Raw genomic sequence first — 6,573 nt, 5'->3', positions numbered from 1 at the left:
TGTAAAGGGTATTTTGTAAAGGTTTTTTTGTCACGTAAAGGGTATTTCTCGGCTGACCGTAATCATTGATACAGCTCTAGTTTTTGTGGTTTTGGTTTTTTTATAGAATTTCGTAATTGGCTTCTCAGGCATGCCACACAGTGGCACGCATACAGCATACACAAGTTCGAGACCAGCCTGGTCAATGTGGTATAACCCCGTCTCTACTAAAAATACAAAAATTAGCTGGGTGTCGTGGTGCACGCCTGTAGTCCCAGCTACTTGGGAGGCTAAGGCAGGGCAATCGCTTGAATCGGGGAGGCGAACGCTAAAGGATTAAGAATGACTTAGTCTTAGAGTGCTAGGAGCTGTTAAACTCATTCCTTGGGAATCATTAAGAAATAACCTCTTGTGTATTCTTAGATAGCATCTTGACTGAAGTAGGCCAGATAACCTTACGATATTTTGAGTCACTGATTCTTTGCCATGGTAGGTTTGAACACCGTATCACCAGATCAGCGTGTGTTTTTTTGCCATTGCAGGGCCGGGTCAAGGCGAGGAGGAGGCGTAGACGACGGACTCGTGCGGCTAGGCGGCTGGCTGCCCAGGAGTCAAGCGAGGCTGAGGCCACGGGCCTCCCCGGGGGACCCACTGCGCAGTGGGCTGATGGTACCATTTCCCCAAATGGCCATCGGCCGCAGCTCAGAGCAGCCAGTGGAGAAGACAGCACTGAGGAGGCCCTGGAAGCTGCAACTGCACCCTGGGAAGGTGGTCCTGTGCCTGGAGTGGACGGAAGCCCCTTTGCGAAGTCTCCGGGTCATTCCAGAGGGGAGGCCGAGCTTTGCAAAGTCTCTAGGGACATCTTTTCCGCGGGCACTGGATCTCAGTCCGTGGAGAGAACAACACCCAAGGCAAAGATAGCAGAGAATCCTGCCAGCCCTCCAGGGGGAGGTAAAGAAAAGAGCCCCACGTTTCCTGCTCTGAGGGAGGCCAGCAGTGACGGCCATCTCTTTCAGTCTGCTAAACCAAAACCGGCCAAGGAAACAAGTCCCTTCCCTCTCCTGGAAGAGGAGGAGGATCTCTTTACAGATCAGAAAGTCGGGAAGAGTGAGTCAAGACCCAACAACAGTCAGCAGGATGTCGTATCAACAACACAAGACATTTTTGAGGTAACGGGACTCAACATGTTTTTGCGTTGAGGTTAAGGAAGGTATCTGATTGGCTCATTTGAGCCACAGATTATGTTTAGCTTTTTGCGTGCATGTCCCATAGCTTAGTAATTACAATTAGGCTCTTTTACTGGTAAGTTTAACATTGACTCAGAAGTGTTTTTTTTTGTTTTGTAAAGGGTATTTTGTAAAGGTTTTTTTGTCACGTAAAGGGTATTTCTCGGCTGACCGTAATCATTGATACAGCTCTAGTTTTTGTGGTTTTGGTTTTTTTATAGAATTTCGTAATTGGCTTCTCAGGCATGCCACACAGTGACACGCATACAGCATACACAAGTTCGAGACCAGCCTGGTCAATGTGGTATAACCCCGTCTCTACTAAAAATACAAAAATTAGCTGGGTGTCGTGGTGCACGCCTGTAGTCCCAGCTACTTGGGAGGCTAAGGCAGGGCAATCGCTTGATTCTCGGAGGCGGAGTTTGCAGTAAACCAAGATCACCCTACTGAACTCCAGCTTGAGCAACAGAGGGAGACTCCTTCTGATATAAGTATTTATGTTTTAATCAAGTTTAATTCATTCTCAATGGTTTGCTTTTGAACCTTTGCCCTTTCAGAGAAGCTTACAGAAATAATTTCTTACCATTGTATTCCTAATGATGTCTGGGAATAGACATCATTATATAATGCACTTACCACTCTTGACTATTTTTTATTACTCAGTTTGGAAATTTATGTCATTTTCTACTGTGTATACTACAGTGCAGTCAGTACCATGGGTGTTTTAGACAAACCATTAGTGCCTAAGCCGAGAGACCTGCACTTAGACTGTTTGAGGTGTGCGTGTCTGAAGTAGTGGATGCAGGAAGTACATGATATTTTACTGGAAATGATAACTTCTATAACTTTCATGGGACTAAGTAATATTTATGGTTTGTGACTTTTGGTAATTACACAGTAAAATTACAGCTGACAAGGTTCAACATTTAAAATAGGCATGCTCTGTAGTACCCTGGAAGTATTTTAAAATAATACTTTTTTACCATAATTATTGTGCAAGTGAAGTAGTGCCTTTTGATGCTTTAGTCATTAGACTTCATTGACATTCCAATACAATACAGCAGATGCCTGCCTCATTAAAATTTGCTTTGAGTATATAATTACTACAAATTGGGTAGAATTTGAATAGATTAATAAACTAACTTTTTGCAAAAGTGTGTGTTCATTACATTTAAGGAGTAAGTGCACAGGTAACAGATGATACTGCTGTTAGAAGCCTGTCACAATACTGTGACATCTTTGGGAGCCTAATTTTTAAGTAACTTAATAAAACAAGACCCCTTTTCTCCAGCAATCTAATTCTAGCCCTGAGATTACCTTAGTGAGTTGACAGAAGTTGGCAGTGTAAACCTCAGCCTAAGTAGCTGTAACTGAACTACCTAAAGAAGTCTGCATGTGTGCCTTATTATCAGTGGTGACTGTTAAAAAGTTGGAACCCTTTTTAAAATTGTACCTCTTTTCTGTTTGACATTCTTAGGCTTTTTCAAGGATGGGAAAAGACGGAGACGTAGATAGTGCTGCCAAGGACAGGTCTTTGAGTCCTGATGATTTAACTAATCTTGAGTGCGCTAAAGCCGTCCTCTCCTAAAGGAAGAAATGAGGGGTAATGTAACATCTGAACCCCTCATCAAAAAAGACAGGAAAATACCACCTCTCCTGCTACAGAACTAGAAAACTTCATATTTTCAAAAGAAGAAACACCTCAATTCAAGTTAACTCAAGGACAACTAAGACCTTGTCAGGGCAACAACACACTCTTACACTCTTCTGTCTGTTTTAATGTAAACACAGTTACAGGTGCCACTCCAAAGTGATGGCTCCTTCTGCCTATGCACAGAGACTTCCTTAGTGTGTGGGCTGATAGCTGTGAATTATGTAAGGCTTTTAAAACAATAAAAGCTTTTTAAATGTTAAAGATAACTTTTCTGTTTCTTTCATATTTTTTTCTCCCAATATTGCTGCACATGCATTTGGAATCAATGCAGTATTCCTATTAAAACATGGGACTCAGCTGGGCATCGTGGCTCAAGCCTGTAATCCCAGCACTTTGGGAGGCTGAGATGGGTAGATCACGAGGTCAAGAGATGAAGACTATCCTGGCCAGCATGGTAAAACCCTGTCTCTACTAAAAATACAAAAATAAGCTGGGTGTGGTGGCAGGTGCCTGTAGTCCTAGCTACTCAGGAGGCTGAGGCAGGAGAATCGCTTAAATCAGGAAGGCAGAGGTTGCAGTGATTCAAGATCATGCCACTTCATTCCAGCCTGGACAGAGGGAGACTTTCTCTGAAAAAAAACAACATGGGACTCTAACAACTCCCAAAGCCAGTAGGAGCAAATGCAGCATTGTCAGGGATTGAAGGGCTCTTCCTTCCTACTCTCACTTAATATGTCTTAAAGCATTTTTGTAAGTTGCCTTAACCATTCAGAAGTTGGTTTAATTCATGCCAGTGTTTAAGATATAATACTTGTTTTTGTTTTTGCTTAAGCTCTTTTCAATTTTAAGATAATTTATTACACTTAAAATCACTCTCTGGCCACAATACTTAGTAACATAGTGCATTAGATGGCATCTTTGAATAGTTGATTATTGTGTCTGAGAGGGAAAACACATTAGAACATAAAATTGTGCCAAAGGGAAAGATTTCCAGGAATACCGTAGAATTAGAATGAGGATGTTGGAGGTTTTCAAACAGTTACACAGAAAAAAAAAGTAAGTACAGAAAGTAGAATTAAAGTTTCTTTACAGAGGGTGACTTAAGCTTACATTTTAGTTAAAAATAAATCACTGGCTTTTTTTGGAACTAATCTAGCCACTCATTTTCAGTGATTCTCACTAAATCCTGGTAATATTGGTATACTTTTATCCATTTTAATTTTTCATTTTTAAAGATTTCCTTAGAACTTAAGGTAAAATCTTCAACTTAACATCTTATCTTGATAAACTGCAGACTAGAATCAATGATCTGATGTAACTTAGAAGAAAAAGTCGATGAATCCTTATTTATAAGGTGGTTTGCACCTTATTAATATGACATTAACTATATGAGTGGTCAAATATTTAAAAACCAGTTTGGCAAAGGGACATTGGACATAAATCCTTGACTTCAAGAGTCAGAGTAAGACTTCAGAGGGCTGGGTGCAGTGGCTCATGCCTGTAATCCCAGCACTTTGTGAGGCTGAAGCGGACAGATCACTTGAACCCAGCGGTTCAAGACCAGCCTGGCCAACATGGCAAAACCTCTTCTCTACTAAAAACACAAAAATTAGCTGAGCATGGTGGCAGTTGCCTATGGTCCTAGCTCCTTAGGAGACTGAGGCACGAGAATCACTCCAGCCTGGGAAGCAGAGGTTGCAGTGAGGCGTGATCATGCCTGCACTTCAGCCTAGGTGACAAAAATAGAGTAAATCAATAGAATAGGGACCAGTAATATCGTTCTTTCCTTTGGCTTGAATTCCAGAAGGCAATATAGTCATTTTGATAAATGAAAAATGAGGTCAAGTTAGAATAAGAATATAAATGTCACTGAAAGTGGGTAGGTTCTCTGACAACTGTTATGGGGCATAGAAACTAATTTGGTAGTAGGTGGTAACTATGGCAGATTTCATAGAGTTTGATGCCTGGGAAAGATTAGTTCTCTGACATAAGACTATGAAAAAGATTGACTATCAAAACTCAAATTTACTTTCATTTTTAGGATTATTTTAACATTTGTAATACAGACACCAGTGAAATTTTAACTCTGGTATAGTGTGAACTAAAACGTTTACATCTTCATTACGAAGAAAAGACAAAGATCTGAAATAGGATTTGAAGCAAGTGAAATGGCCATTTTTGTAGCATAAAAGCGGTTGCCTATTGGCGGTTCTATATAGTTTATTCTGAGGTGAACTATGTAATGTTAAAGTTCAACGTTTCTAGAGAAAATTTATCCTGGTATTTTATTCATATGTTCTCTTTATGTAACCTAGATGCCCATACATTACTGAAATCCAGCAACAGTGTCTGATTTTATTGCAACTCAAAGTTCATTTTTTTGATATAGTTTTCCTACATTTCTAAATACACTATTCCTTGGTTTTAAAAAAACATGCCAAAGCCAATCTTAACCAAAAGCCAAATTATTCTTGATTCTGTATTTAGGTTATGCAGTGTTTCTGGAAACACTTTGCTGCGGTGTGCAGATTCACTAGAATCTTTCATCACCCAGCCCTTTTCCTAACACATTTAAGATTTCTGTGGCTTCATTTTTCCATCGCACAGCGTCCTTGAGTATGGAACTACTTGGAAAATCCTTTGACAGCTGGCAGAGAAATCTCCCATGTAAGTGCTAGTTTCTATGCAGATTTGTAGAAAACACCCAGAATGTATCAAGTTAAGGATTAAATGACCTTAAGTTTAATGGCCAGACACTTATTTACCTGGTTGGGCCCAACGTTGTGCCAGCGAGCAATGCAAAAGATCTAGGAGGCCTTGAGTAAAGCCTGCCTCCTAGGTCACGGGTTGCTAAGGCAATTTCCTTCTTTCTTTCTTTTTTTTCTTTCTTTCTTTTTCTTTCTTTTGTTTTCTTTTTTCTTTCTTTTCTTTTTCTTTCTTCTTTCTTTCTTGCTTTCTTTTTTCTTTCTTTCCTCTCTATTTTTTTTTATTGTACTTTAAGTTCTGGGGTACATGTGCAGAACTTGCAGGATTGTTACATAGGTATACACATGCCACGGTGGTTTGCTGAATCCATCACCCCCGTCACTACATTAGGTATTTCTCCTAATGTTATCCCTCCCCAAACTCCCCACCCCCTGCTATTCTTCCTCTAATTCCCGACCCCACAACAGACCCCAGTGTGTGATGTTCCCCTCCCTGTGTCCATGTGGTCTCATTGTTCAATACCCATTTACGAGTGGGAATATGTGGTGTTTGGTTTTCTGTTCTTGTGTCAGTTTGCTGAGAATGATCTTTTCCAGCTTCATCCATGTCGCTGCAAAGGACACAACTCCCCTTTTGTTATGGCTCCATAGTATTCCATAGTGTATATGTGCCATATTTTCTTTATCCAGTCCATCACTGATGGGCATTTGGGTTGGTTCCAAGTCTTTGCTATTGTAAACAGTGCCACAATGAACATACATGTGCATGTGTGTTTATAACAGAATGATTTATAATCCTTTGGGTATATACCCAGTAATGGGATTGATGGATCAAATGGAATTTCTATTTCTAGATCCTTGAGAAATTGCCACACTGCCTTCCACAATGGTTGAACTAATTTACACTCCCACCAACAGTGTAACAGCATTCCTATTTCTCCACATCCTCTCCAGCAATTCCTGTTGAACTTTTTCAAATGCATTTGACAAGTGACAGAACATGTACTTA

At 40.3% G+C, this 6,573-nt stretch overlaps 1 long non-coding RNA gene across 1 annotated transcript; it reads left to right on the top strand.

Annotated features, from left to right (window-relative positions):
* Positions 1-553: 553 nt before the first annotated feature.
* LOC135273081 (uncharacterized) lies at positions 554-3,125 on the top strand. Its single transcript, XR_010340953.1, has 2 exons — positions 554-1,148; positions 2,683-3,125. It is a non-coding gene; the product is annotated as an uncharacterized LOC135273081 (long non-coding RNA).
* Positions 3,126-6,573: the final 3,448 nt, after the last annotated feature.

Source organism: Aotus nancymaae, unplaced genomic scaffold, assembly GCF_030222135.1.
Source record: "Aotus nancymaae isolate 86718 unplaced genomic scaffold, 86718_ANA_hifiasm-v0.15.2.pri h1tg000260l, whole genome shotgun sequence".
Taxonomy (NCBI): Eukaryota; Metazoa; Chordata; class Mammalia; order Primates; family Aotidae; genus Aotus; species Aotus nancymaae.
Note: the sequence above shows the minus strand (reverse complement) of the source record. Positions and strands in the feature narration are given on the sequence as shown.